This window comes from Lepidothrix coronata, unplaced genomic scaffold, assembly GCF_001604755.1.
Source record: "Lepidothrix coronata isolate B3197 unplaced genomic scaffold, Lepidothrix_coronata-1.0 Scaffold24, whole genome shotgun sequence".
NCBI lineage: Eukaryota > Metazoa > Chordata > Aves > Passeriformes > Pipridae > Lepidothrix > Lepidothrix coronata.
The window spans coordinates 4,465,746-4,479,814 of record NW_016690204.1 but is presented as its reverse complement, the minus strand read 5'-3'; positions in this window follow the sequence as shown (position 1 = coordinate 4,479,814).

Genomic DNA, 14,069 nt, shown 5'->3' with positions numbered 1-14,069 from the left:
GTTTCCAATCAAGTTACATGGGAGTGATGTACCCTCTACTGCCACACCCCCAGAATCAGAGCAGGTTTGGGGCAACAGTACCTGTTCACTTCTGCTGGATGACCCTACATCCCAAACAGGCAAAGTATGAGTTATTAACTCACTAAAACTACTGGGGCATAGCCCTATTTGAATAACACATATATTGCTAGGGGCAGATATTAAGAATAAGGTGAAGTGCTTAGGGATATTAAGAATAAGGTTGCCTGCTGAGTGTGGCAGCTCTGCTGCCCCGCCAGAAAAGGACCCGAGCAAACAACCAAAGCGATTCATCAAGGCTAATCCAGACATCCTTTGCCAGGAGCTTGTGACTGGGCACACTGCACAGTGCTGCTGCACAAGGCACAGATGCAACAAACCCCTTCAATCCAGTCTAAATCCTGGATAAGAGTTTGCTTTCTGCCCTGTGCTCCTCACCTCTGCTCCAGAGGGTTATGCTGCAGCATAACCATGATAACCATGATTAAACAGACCACCTATCTGTAAGACCTAAAGGTGCATTTATAGCATCATAAACCTCTTTTCCAAGTATTCTTCAAAATTCAGTGTGTGAAGGTAACTTTTTATTTATATAAGCCTAATGTACCATTAGTTGATTAAATTGCTTAAAACCCAACAACCCTCAATTATTTCATCTTCCTAAGCCCAACACCTTTTCTTCCCCTCTTGCTTAGATGAGCCTCCCTGTTCCCAGTCTCACAACCCTTTTCCCTCTTTCTCCAGAAGAGCCTGTCAAATTCAGTGGTACTTATGCTCCTTAAAGTGTTCCTGCACCACCACAATGATGATGCCCCTTTGTGGCAGGTTGGTCTTGGCTGCTGGTAAATGTTCACCTCTCTCACTCCCACTCCTCAACAAGACAAGGATGATGGAAACATAAAAAGTTTGGGAGTGGAGGTGAAGCACGAGCATTTGGGAGTTACCATCCCAGGCAAAGAAGATTTGACTTGGGGGGTGGGGGGGATTCATTTAAGTCAGTGCCAATTAACATAGATTTAGATGGTGAGAAACAAAGACAAACCTCAAAATACCTTGCCCTCCACACTCCCCTTCTTCCCAGGCTCAAACTCACTCCTTCATCCACCAAACCCTCCACCTCCTCCCTATTCAGAATCAACTCTGACACCGAGATTTTGGTCATCTCTCTACCAGAAGTTGCCAAGTAGGACAAACTGAGGTTTGTTTGCACCAAGTAACACTCACCCATGCCATTTTTTTTTCTTGAGGCACAAATGTCTTCACAGCCAAAAATACTTTTCTTCCAAAAAAGAAAAATTGCGTTCTGACTCCCATGGTTTCCCCATGTCTGAGAAATGACCTCAGTGTCTCCACACTTCCCACAGGAGCAGAAATGCTGCTGCATGTGAAGCCTCTCCTTAACGCCTGGTTCCTCACCAGCAGACTTGCTTTGTTAGGAGATCCACCCTGAAATGTGCCTGGGAGGGGAAAACCAGGTGTAGCTCCTTTCAGGCTTTTATCTCACAAAAAGCAGGTGTAGCTACTTTGGCCTTTTATCTTACAAAACACAGGTGTAGCTACTTTCAGCCTTTTATCTTACTCCTTGACCAATAGTAAAATGAACACTGCTAAGGGAGGAAAAAGTCAAAAGAAACACCAGAAAAAGAAAAAATCCAAGACAGCTTTAAAAATGCACAGTTTGCTGTTTTAAAATAAATGGAAAAAATAAAAAAAAAAAGTTTTGCATGTACCATAAACCTAATTCTAGTATGAGACAGTGTCCAGATGTTTCAATTAATATAATTACAAGTGTATCCATTGAGCTGAATTTCACAGGTGAAGGCAATCTCTGATTTAGTGTCTCCATAAAAAAAAATGAAATAAAATAAAATAAATAAATGAAGGCAGCTCATTCTGTTTGAGTGATAGTATGTGGCCAGAAACATTTTAGGTTATTGCATTTTACATGAATCTTTGTTGGTGTTTTTATCACACAACTAAAGAGTGTGCCCAGAATATGAGATGCACTGTAACAAACCTGGGATATACAACAGCTCCTCAAGTACTGGGGACTTGGCTGAAGAGCTTTTGAGTTTTAAAGAGTATATTTTTCCTTAAAGCAGCTGCAGAAAATCAGCTGGTGACCTGTTTCTGACACACACTCTGCTATATTACCCAGCATCATTTAAAGCACCACACAATTGAAATAAGAAAGTGAGAGAAAAGGATATATGATAATACCTGCTATGGAGCCAGCCAAACTGCACAAGAATTATTTTTTTTTTATTTTGTTAATGCTAAGCCCATTTAAAAAAAAAAATTAAGTCTCCAATCTTTCAAGTTTGAATATTTAGTTTAAACCAGTAAAATGTTCTACTTCTGGGGTGCCTTTTTCACAGCAGTTTCCAAACCAGAAGACCTCTGGAGGAAATGTTTTTTTCAGTGCGCAGAGGGTTGGGAACAGTGTACAGGTGGTTCAAGGTTTCATTATCCAGCCTTCCACCTGCTTAGAGGGCTGGGCCATGACTCGTGCATGGACATGATGGGTTTTAAGTTTTCTTCATTTATAAATTTCATTTTATGTCTTTCTATAAGAAAAGACACTTTTACTGTTTGTCTTGGAAGTAGTGTGAGGACAGCTTTGTTGACCTCCCTTACAGATTCCTCTTTCCAGTCTAAGTGCTGTAGATTGAGGGAGCACCTCTGTTATTTTTTCTAGTCCTTGAAACACCACCAGTGCAAGCAGATTCGGCAAAGGCTTGGAAAGACACAGCAACATTCAACCAGGAAAATAAAGTTTGCTTTCCCTGTGCCATAATAGCAAAGTACATTCTCCTGCAAGAGTTGACAGTGAATATTCTAGTCGTGTATATAATGTCTATGCCAGTGAGGGATGTTGGTGTAGGAGAGGAACGTGTACTCCTGGCGGTGTTGGCTGTGTTAACAAGGTTACAGTGGCCTGATCCTGCTGCTTTCCCACTGACAGAATGATCTTACTTTCTAACTCTGTGCAAGGCTGGCTCAGCTCAGATGAGAGAGTTGCTGCCCCAGGCCTTCCACAAGAGAAAGACAAAATGTAGCCCTACCTATTTCACAGTTTTGCTTCTTTTTTTTTTAAAGTTGGTACTTTCAACTGATGTTGTTATAAGTGTCTGGTACCCAAGGGAGCAGAAGTGCAGAGACAAATTGCCCTCATTGGCAAATACAAATTTCAGGTGTATGAGCTGAATGCTCTTCTTGTCTGCAGTCAGTGGCTAAACAAACCCAGATTTATTCCAGCAGGAGATCACCTGGAAATGTCAGGTCCTGTAGGCAAAGAACCACAGCTAAATATCTCAAAAATTGTATTAAATGTGTTTTGCTGACTCTTTGGCCCTCACTAACTCGACTCAGCCCAAGATGGTGCACAAAGAAGAGCCCAGTGTTTGAGGGAAGTGAATGAAAAGTGATGCCACTCTCATAGCCAGGAACTTTCTTACTTATGAAATGGGGTATTAAAAACTGCTTAGACCAGCCAAGTATAATTATTTAATTTGAATTCTTACTGAATTAGGTGCTTATGAAGTTCAGGGACAGCAGCATGGCAGGAGATCCAGATTCAAGCCTGTGATTCCCCTATACCCCCATTTCTTTATTTCTTCATATTTAAAGTACTTAATTAATCTATACAGAGTTTTTAATACAATACAGTTGATTAACGCTAGTAATTTCAGTGCCTTTTTAATATAACAAATCTCTTCTGAGAAATGTTCCCAGTTAATGATCTGTGTCATTTTTTAAAGTTTGCCTTCTGACTAATTTTAGTGGAAATATCATTAAATTCTTCATTATACTTATTTATAGCAAGGGCTGAATTGGATTTTAGATGTTATGATTTTACCATAATAAAGACCTACAGCTCTCAAAACACACTATTCTGTCTGCTTTTGGAGCTCTAATATGAAGTTTTGGAACTAAGAGAAGCTTGAAAATACAATGACAGGGAGTAGAAAAAGGTTTCTGTGCCACTTTGAGGCCACTGAGGTGGTGGAGTCACCATTCCTGGAGGTGTTTAAGAAGAGACTGGACGAGGCATCAGTGCCATGGTCTGGGTGACAAGGTGGTGTTGGGTCAAAGGTTGGACTCGATGATCTCAGAGGTCTTTTCCAAAGTAGTTGATTCTGTGATTGTGAACATGCCCCTTCTGTGGGGTGGGTGAGTGCTGGCATTGCTCTGCTCTGCTCTGCCAAATTACTGATGACACTTTCTCCTTCTCTGCCACACACACGGGGTACATTTGCTGTGTCTTCTCTCCCTGACCAGTGCAGAGGTTCCTTGCTGGGCTTGTGCCAGGGGCTGAGTGGCACTGCACATCCCAAAGGGCTTCAGCTAGAGATTCAAAAGCAGCCCCCAGTGCCAGCCCTGTCACTGAGCACAGCACAGGCACAGTTTGACTACTGACCATGGGAAGATGTTTCCTGGCCAGCCCCTGCCTTGTCATGTATTTCATTACCAGAACTTTTAGCAACACCCTCTCCCTTAAGCTGAGCAACTTTTATCCTTCCAGTTGGCTCAGAAATAAGGCAAAAACCTCCTATATTTCAACCATGTATTTTTCTAATAACATTGTTTTGACCAGCTCTATGGTAAAGAAAAATGAAGTAAATATTGGTCGCTGCTTTTAAAACAGAAGTGCTTTTTTATTTATTTTTGTATGTTTTTTCTACTCCCAAGTAAAGCAAACCCTGGGATAAATGTGTTGCTGTGCCCCAGGGCCAGGGTTCCAGGCAAGAAAGGCAGGTGGAAGTACCAGGAGCATTACCATGTTCCCCCTGTTCCACCTGGGAGCTCCAGCAGAAAGAGCAGAGATGACAACACTGACCTTGGGTCAGAGGAACTGGAAGGTGTTTTACCCATGCCTGTGGTCCTCCAGGGTCACACAGCCCTTCCCAACAGAGGGAGGAGGAGAGCTGTTCTGCAATGGCTGCTGCCATGTGGGTGCAGCTTGGCTCCCACACTTCCCCTCCCTACCCAGGGAAGACACCCGTGTCCCTACGGGTCACCTGCACAGTCCCCTTGGCTTGCTCTTCATTTCATTCAAGGGCTCTCCTATCTACTCCTTCTTTTTTTTTCATCCCTGGCCTCTTTTCTGAGGCTCAGGGTGCTGCTGGTGACGGGAAGCCAAGCACAGAGGGCAGGACAGGTTGTTCCGGTTCTGCTTCAAACCACTGTGAAGATGCTGAATGTGCCAGCTTGGCCTCCCTTGCCTGGCACAGCCAAACTCGAGGGGTTTTGCACACTGTAGTAAGCAAACTACATCAGAAATGGAGAGTTAGCAGGGCCAGGGTTCAAGGGACGTCAGGAATTTCTAACCAAGCCATAGAGTGGAGTCATGCACAGGCACAGCTGAGTGGCAAATGTAGCTGTAGTGGCCAGTGAGAATGTACAATATCATGACATGAATTATGCATTTCTGCACATGAAAAATACCAGCATATTTATGCATCTTCCTTTACTTCTTATCACTTTACTGGACACAGCACAATGTTTTCCCCATCATTATATTAGATCTTGAATTAAGGCAAATTCCTTGTTAGGGAGCGAGGGTTTGGTTGGTTGGATTTTTTTAATTGCTACTTTTAAATTCTACTGAAACAACAAGTAAACAAATAAAAAATTCATTAGAGAGAGGCGGCTCAACTTAGATGAAAGTTTTACAGCACATAGCTCTGCTTTCAAAAGCAGAAAATCCAGTCACCGGGTCATTAGCACAGCATGCAGCACCACAGAAATGAGCAACATTAGAACTTGTGTCGTTTGCAAGATTTACTAATATTTCAGTGTCTTAACAGCAACGTTTCAGCCTAAAAGCTTCCCAAAAGGCACTTAAACATTTGAAATAGCAGCTCCAAATGGCTGTGGATGCATTTACTCATTACAGGCATATTTAAAACAACGCATTTGGGCTGGCTTCTGACGACTTCGGGGCTACTGTGGGAAGGCAGGGAGAGGGCAGGAGGAATGTTCATTCCTTATTTTTGCCCCTTTGCAAGGGCAGGCATGGCCTGGCTGCTCCTGAGCATGTGTGGAATGGCAGCGCCGGGGGTGCCCGTGGGAGTCGTTGCATGTCCAGATTACATTTCAGTGTTTGACTGGGAAGATTCCCCCGAAGAAGCTAATGCTGATTACGATCCTGCCTTGATAGCTCTGCTGCTTTGAACATGTCAAGTTAATTTCATGCTGAATAAGGAGAAAAACTTATGCCTGTCACAGTGTTGTATATCAGTCAGGGGGCTAAGAACAAAGGCTTTGAAACCCGAATGGCCACGTTTGCCACATGGCTTGGCTACAAAGAGTGAAATGGAAGCGTCTTTGTGCTCCTCACAATGCAGTCGAACCTTCCTTTGGAAGAGGAGGTCTCCATTGCCATGTAAAATGGCTTTGCATTAAGCTCTTCAGCACTGGGGGAGGCATTCTCTGAGAAAGATGGCTCTGCAAGGGTGTTGGGGGCTGCTCCTCTGCCTGTCCATCCCTTTTTCCCACATTCCTCTTAAAAAATAGCCACTATAGTTACTTAAAATTGAGCCCAAAGGGGCTCCTATCTTTTAAAGTCAGGTTAATATACTGAGAGACTATAAATCTTTGGGGTTTTTTTTAGTCTTTTATTTGTTTTGTTGGGTTTTTTCCCCCAGCTCCAGACTTGGTGTTATGCTTTTTAAATCCTTACTTGCTGTTTGATCTTCTCAGTCTCCTTGTTTCATATTAGGAACTGTAAAATAAAAAGAGTCTTTAAAAGGAAAAAAAACAACAACAACAAAAAAATCATCCCACTGAGTTATTTAAGCAAACTGTTTCTCCTGGATCAAATACAAAAATAAGGTCTCAGAAAACCTCCATAAGCTGCACCATAGGAGTGCAATTACTACTGAAAACAGTGCAATCACAGCTGCTGTCTTTTAGAAATAATCTTCAAAACTTTAGTAATATTTCCAGTAAAGCCATCTTAGATACAAGCAACTTCACATATGGGGGGAAGTCCCACATGTTTTGCAGATGCCCATCATAGGGAATTTCCCAAACCTCTGCATCTTGAGGCTTTTTCAATTTTGAGTTAAACTCTCTGAAAGATGGATGGCCTGTTGTAAGTGAGGGCATGGCACTGTACCCTTCATTCATAGTAAAAAGTCTCCTGCATTGTTTTGTATTACTCTTCAGCACGTTTCTTTTACTGTTATGCAAGGAAGGACTGTCCTATGGGTGTGTAAAAAATTACTGGCAATTTTTCTATTTAGAGGGAGATAATTGAAAGTGACTTGAAGAGCTAAGCTTCTAAACTTCCAGACAAGACTGTTGGTTTCCTTCTCCTAGAATAGTCTTTCTCCACATTTATCATCAAATTCACAGAAGAGTTGCTTTGCTTTCACAGTTGAGATTGCAGGAAAATTCAGTTTCCAATTACTCTAAAATAACTTACCTAGGCTGGGTTATTATACAAAATGTTCAGGAAAGCATAAGGTCAAAAAACATTCTATTAATTTGTCCTGTGTATGCAGAGGAATGCAACTCAGAGGGAGAAATGCCTCAATTCTGTGTTTTCTTCAAGGTCAAATTTATCTTTGAAGGCTGAAAGAGAATTCCTGTATGCAGAAATACGGGAAAAGGGAGTGAGCCACCTTCCATTCCCCACTGCATGGAAGGACTGGCACCAGTGATGGGAGAGGAATAGCTATAATCCCACGAGGCTGGACTGTGCCTTGTTAATTTTCCAGGACAGCTGGCAAAGGATTGCCATGGCTCCCCCATGGTTCAGCAGTTGTGATCATGGCCTTACACCAAGGGAACCACATAAAGGGATCAAGGAGTAGTGAACCCCTACAAGGTGCCCAGCCTGTGCCCACCCACAGCATCCCTAACTGGCTGTCCCTCATTAGTATTGCCTGGTAGAGCTGCCAGCTTGGAGTTCCCTTCTCAGACAGCTCACTGTGATGTCTTAACAGTCCTGAGATGGTTGCATTAGTGTGCTTTATTATGTATTTATGATATTTTATTATGTATTTATTGTATTTTATTATGTATTTATTATTTGGCTGTGTTAGCTGTTTAATAAATTACTCTTCTCCTTAACTAATTATCCATCAGCCAGAGACTTAGATGTCTAAAGTGCAGGTCTTAAGTCCCAGCTTAACCCAGGAGAAGGCTGGACCCCAAGGTGGGTTTAATTGGTCTAATCTGCAGCTTCCCAAGCCCCATTTGCTGCAAGCTCAGTGTTCCCTCCTGTTCTGTTCTCAGAACAGGGAGGACAGTTGTGAATTCTCCTATTTTGGTGGAGTTTTCAACCAAAAAGCAAATGTTTTCAGTGACTTCAAAACCAGAATTTTCTAACAGTGAAACTACACAGTGTTAGTTCTGTGGCTCCTTAGGTCAATGAAATACGATGGGTAAGGATCAAAATAAAGCCAGCCTGTGACACATGAAAAATATACATAGATGTCCCAAACCAGCCTTTTACTTGGCTCATTCTAAAATCCTGAAATTCTCTCTCCCTGGGAAAAAACTTTCAGCTCTAACTTTGAAAAATGTATCAATTTTGTTTTAGATATCCATTCCTGAATTTACAGAAAACAGATCATCTTAGATGCTTTCATGTTCTGGGCTGAACCCTGCAAGTAAGCACACACAAAAAAATGTCAAATTTAAGCTGTTGTTTCTTCTCTAATTGAAATACACTATTTATATTATTAGATGCTTGCACTCACACAAAAGAGAATTGAAAAGTTTCACCTTTAACGCTGCCTGGTTTTCTGCAGAATGTTCACAAACACCAGAGGACTTATGACTTTTCCTTTTAGCAGCCTTAAGGTTATTTAAGATTCCTAGGACCTCAGCAACCTGCCTTCCTTTACCTCATTGTTAAGTTCCCTCTGCAGACCTACAGAACAACATTTTCTCTTTTTCCTTTTCTCCCCCTTTGTTTATTTGTTTTGTTTTTAATCTTTAAAATGTGTTCTGACAATATGTAGAAGAAAATTAAGTTTAAGTTTAGGAGTGAGATTAGAAGTGAGAAGAACTTTGATATTTGTGCTAAATGGTACGGAAATCTCACAGTAAAAGAACAAGTTGGAACTGTCCTTTGTCAAAGATCTGGTCAAACAAGTTGGACCACACCTCTTTAGGTGACTTCAGTTTCTTAAAGCCCCGAGTGTGCTTTGAACAAAACAACTTGAAAACAACAGATTTTCCTTAAAATAAGTCAACAAGCATTTGAGGACTTTCAAATAATCCAGTCTGTAGCTTGATGTGTGATGACAATGTTCTGAAGATCCCCCGCCCATTTTGGGCAGATCAGTGCTGACCACTGTGTCTGTTGGCAGCTAATTCCTACTGACCTTCAGTAGAAGCAGGTTACTTGGGTTTCACTTTCCCAAATCTCCAGTTGCCTTACAGGAATTCATTTTACTGGGGATTTATTTCTTAGGGTATTCCACCAATGACATCCTGTTTTCTTGTCTCCAATCCTGTGTGGGCTCCACACAGGTGTAAAATTCCACATAGCAGGGATAGGATCAGGCTGACTAAATGACAAAGAGGCAGACAACTGGGGGAGAGCACAACTTTGCATGTATTTCCATTATCTTGGCACTGGGCAAAACAATTTCTCTATTGACTTCCTCTCAAAGCCACCGAGAATAAAGCTATAAAAGAAGATTATCAAAAAGTAGGCCATGTTGCTCTGCTTATCATATTCATGTTGCCACTTCTCATTTTCCAGAGGCAGGAGATTTCAGAGTGGATTCAGAGTGGATGGCTGGTACAGCACACTGTGGTGGTGTGTGCCTTCCTCTTAATCCCAGTGCACAAATGATGTCCTCACATGCCAAGGGTTAGAGAGAGTTCTTGTCATAGGAAACAGGCACTGGGGGACAAAGCTGGGTGAAGACAGGGGCCAATGTTGAATTTTTACAGCGTGGCCTAACAGAGGGTCCTGCCTCAAAAAATTAAAAAATAAAAAAACCCTGTACTAGAATCTAGAGACATCCCACAGGAATTTCTTGTCTCTCCGGCAGAATTTACCAGCTGTAGCAACATGCATATTTCTCTCTCTATTCTTAGTGTATGAGAACTGCCAATGAAAGCTGCTTTTCAGCTTCACAGATAAAACTATTTTTTCTTCTCTTGCTTGCTATTTTTTTTTTTCCTGAAAGAACTTTGTTTGCTTTTTAACTGTGGAGCAATGGGGCTCCAGATCTTTCAAATCTGTGATGAAACCTCAGTTACACAGCTCATCAGCTGAATCTGTAAATTAACAATGTCTGTATTCCCAGGGCATTATTCTCCTCAAATAACAGGGTGTTGGATCGTTGCCCTTCTGGGTGAACATCAAAAGTTGTGTCCAAGAAGATGTGAAACAGGTGAGGACAGCAGAGGCACTGAGAGCTGCAAGTGCAACTGCTCACTTCATTAAAAAGGTGGCAATTCTGTGGGTGGCAAAATCAAACAGAGTGGGAGTGTTAGAGCCATGATCTCCCATGCTTTCTCAAACACTGCAGAGCTAAGATATCACCTCTCACTTCAACATTTGACAGATTTTATTTTATAAGTCAGGCACCTCAAAAGCTTGAATTTTATTTTAATACCTCTGGTAAAGCCTCCCTCCTGGTAATAATGTTCTTTCTGCTTTATAAACCAGCAGAAAATCCATATGTTTCGTGTTAATTCTGCTGAAAACACCTTGAATCGAATATCCTTTTAGAAATTTTGTGTGTGGTTACACGTTTCTAGCCTTAGAAATTCTTATTTTGGAGTCCTGCATCAAAGGGCAGGTTTAAATCTTGGCTTAAAAAAAGATACGCTCTGCTGGAGGTCTAAATAGTGGACTCTTTTTCCTACAAAGCAAGTGCAAACCAGTTTTCTAGTTTAATTGTTATTCTGATCCCTTCCCACTGCTTGCTTTTCACTGTTACGAATAACTGCCTTTTATTAGAAAGCAACAACAAAAAAATTAGGTTTAACTCTGTCCCCCACTGTGGCCTTGAAACTTTGTGGCCTTTCTCCCGACACCCATGCACATGACAGTGTTCAAACAATTCTTAATCTTTCTTAGGACAGGAATCAAACTCCTGAATAAACCAGAATTATTTCTGGTGGAAGACTTTTTCCTAAATTGCATTTATGCAACTTGTAATTACATTTCACATGAAGTACCAGGCAGGATTGTGGGAAATAGGATAGCACCTACTGAAGGTACCTATTTCCCACAGAAGCCATCAGGGCAGGTTTATTAGCCCATCGTGGTTGTAAATAATGAATTCAATTCAATATTTGGGGTTACCTGGGGTTTAAATTGGTACTGATCTTAGTCTAATGTTTCCAATTTCAGGAATTGAAACCCATTACTATCTGCCTTTGCCAGCATGCAAAATGTTAATCTTGATAGATTACATTAATCTTTATAGAGAACGCTTTTTGTTCCACTTATATTTCAGAATCTTAACTCCTCAACATAAGGATGCTTTAGCTCTTTATATTGAGAACACTGCACATTTATTTTAATTGGATAACTGAGTTTTTCTGCTTACTGAGCTGTCTGCCTGACATTTGCGAAATGCAGCTTTTTTTTCCCCTCAACATAACCTAGCTGTTCATTTTCATAAGGCCTGTCATCCAAAATGCAGAACCTAATCCTTAATTAGTTGTCATATTTGTTTAGATGTTATACATCATCCATTGGACTGAACTGTTTGGTTTACTGTCCTTTCCTAATGTCCATTAAATGATTATTTTTGCATTCACTTATGTTTTATTTAACAGTTTTCCTACGTCCTGAACTCCTGACTTACAGGCCTTTAGCTAAGGAATGGAATCATTAAATGGGCCAGGCTGCCCAGGCAGTGCTCGGGTAAATCACAGCTGACAGAGCAAACCCAGCCCTGCCAGGAGGGCTGAGCAGGAGCCTGGAGTGCTCTACAGTACCTTAACAACAAGCTCTTCTCCAGTTTGGATTTGCAACTGTAAATCTCTGTTGGAATCAGCAACTACAATGAGCCAGCCTGTCTCAAGGAAAGAGAAGGGACACTTCACTGTCATCCCCTTTTACCAAGAAATAGAGACATGGAGGCATGGTTTCTTTGATTGATGTGAAACAGGGACTGGAATCCAGGGCAGAGTCCCAACCAAGAGACTATTGTAGAAGTGTTTCTCAGTGACTAATTATTTAAATAAAATGGAAGGTCTTTAACAGAAGAGCTGACAACAACTTAACCCAATATCCGCAGGGCTGCTACATATGGAAAAAAATTCCTGTATTGAGTAGAGCCAAAAGAAGGTTTTTTAAAAACAATCTCCCACATACATTTGTGAGTTCTATGAACATGATTTCAGTGGGCATGGCAATCACCTCCACCTTCCCTCCTACCCAAAACTCATTCTTTGTACTCCTACCTAACCAGGCACCGCGAAACACATAAACCAAGGTCACCTTCCTTGAGTGCCCTGGTAGGACTTTGTGTAGGAATCTGATAAACAGCTGAGCAGGAGCTCCAGGCCCTGAATGCTGCCTGCTTGGACACCTAAAATGACATTGATGTTTCCAGGGCCTTCCATGGATATAACTCAAGTGTCTACTCTTCATTAATGGGTAGTCTAGGTGGGAGCTGTACCCCAGCCAGCTGCAGCAAGGCAGTCACATCACTGTTACCACTACATTGCATTAGATTCATCCTTTGTTTGTATCCTTGTGGATACAGGAAATGTACCCGCAGACTTAAAAACAAACCAGCGTGAAATAAAAACCTTTGTTTTCCAAATAAGAAAATTAGGACTAGCTCTTGGATCTAGAAGTACTTTTAGTATTTTTGCTCCCCGTGCTCATCTCAGTGTCATCTCATGAAGAGAAAAGGTTTGAGTTGAAGGTATACTGGCATATACTGCCCATACCTTTTCTGATCCTAATCTGTGTCTATTTTGCTTTTTGTGAGGTGCTGTGAGACAATTATTGGTATGCAGAGCACTAGGGAAGTGCTGGAGAGGCATAAAAGCTGCCTGGAAAGTCTGGAAAGACTTGGCATAAAGCTCATGTTATAGTGAGAGGTGAAGCATATGCCCTTTAGGTATAAATGAAGCATCAAGATAAACTTTTATAATACTGGAAAAATGACTGTTTTTGATGACACTTTCATAAATTCTTCAAAGACCTCCCAAAATCATTGTCTCTCTTCTGATCTCACCTCCCACTCAAATCTTCTCTTCCCACTGAAACAAGGTTGCTTTTTATTTTATTTTTTTTCTTCTTTTTCCCTCTCTCCCTTACACCTACCAAAAGGATGATATTTCAGCTCTACTTTAGGGAGGAAATGACTTGCACAGCCTTTTTTCCTCACGCATCTGTACTGTAAAACTGAAAAAATGTGGCAAGAGGAACATGTCAAACTTGCAAAAAAATCACTTGAGGCAAGAAACAGCAATACGGCATGACAGCGATTGAAACAAGACAGCTAAAGAAAATTAAATTCTAGTTAAAAAAAGAACCTTAAATTTTTCCCCATATTGGAAGTTAATGAACAACCTGGATGCCCTTAAAGATGACCAAGGACAGAGTAGTAAAGAATATGGTATACAGGGAGATTACTAAGATTTTCTATAAAGATTCAGTTTAAATTTTGCAAGGAACTAAAGCTATATTAGAGCTTAAATAATTGGCAAAAATACTCTAAAAAGCTTACTGCCTTTTCCTTTTGTCTTTTGCTTATTTTCTGGCTTATTCTCTGGCCAACTGTTCAATAACTAAAAAGTTTTTATTAATTTAGCATACGTTGGCTACTTGGCCAAGGAAGGCACTGCTGCATTAAATCATAAGCAGTGATACCAGACAACAGCAGATGAATCGAACCACGCGAAAATTATGTGGAATTTCATGTTCTCCATGTGTGTCTGTCTGTCCCACTTGGGTGTTTGTCTGTTCACATGCTTCTCACCTGCCTTTAGTTCAAATCTTACCCTTGGTCATTTCATCCAGCCACCAAAGGAAGCACTGCCAATATATCCATCGTGCACTTCACACAGGAGAGTGCACTTGGACATACAGTGCTTCTGTTTCA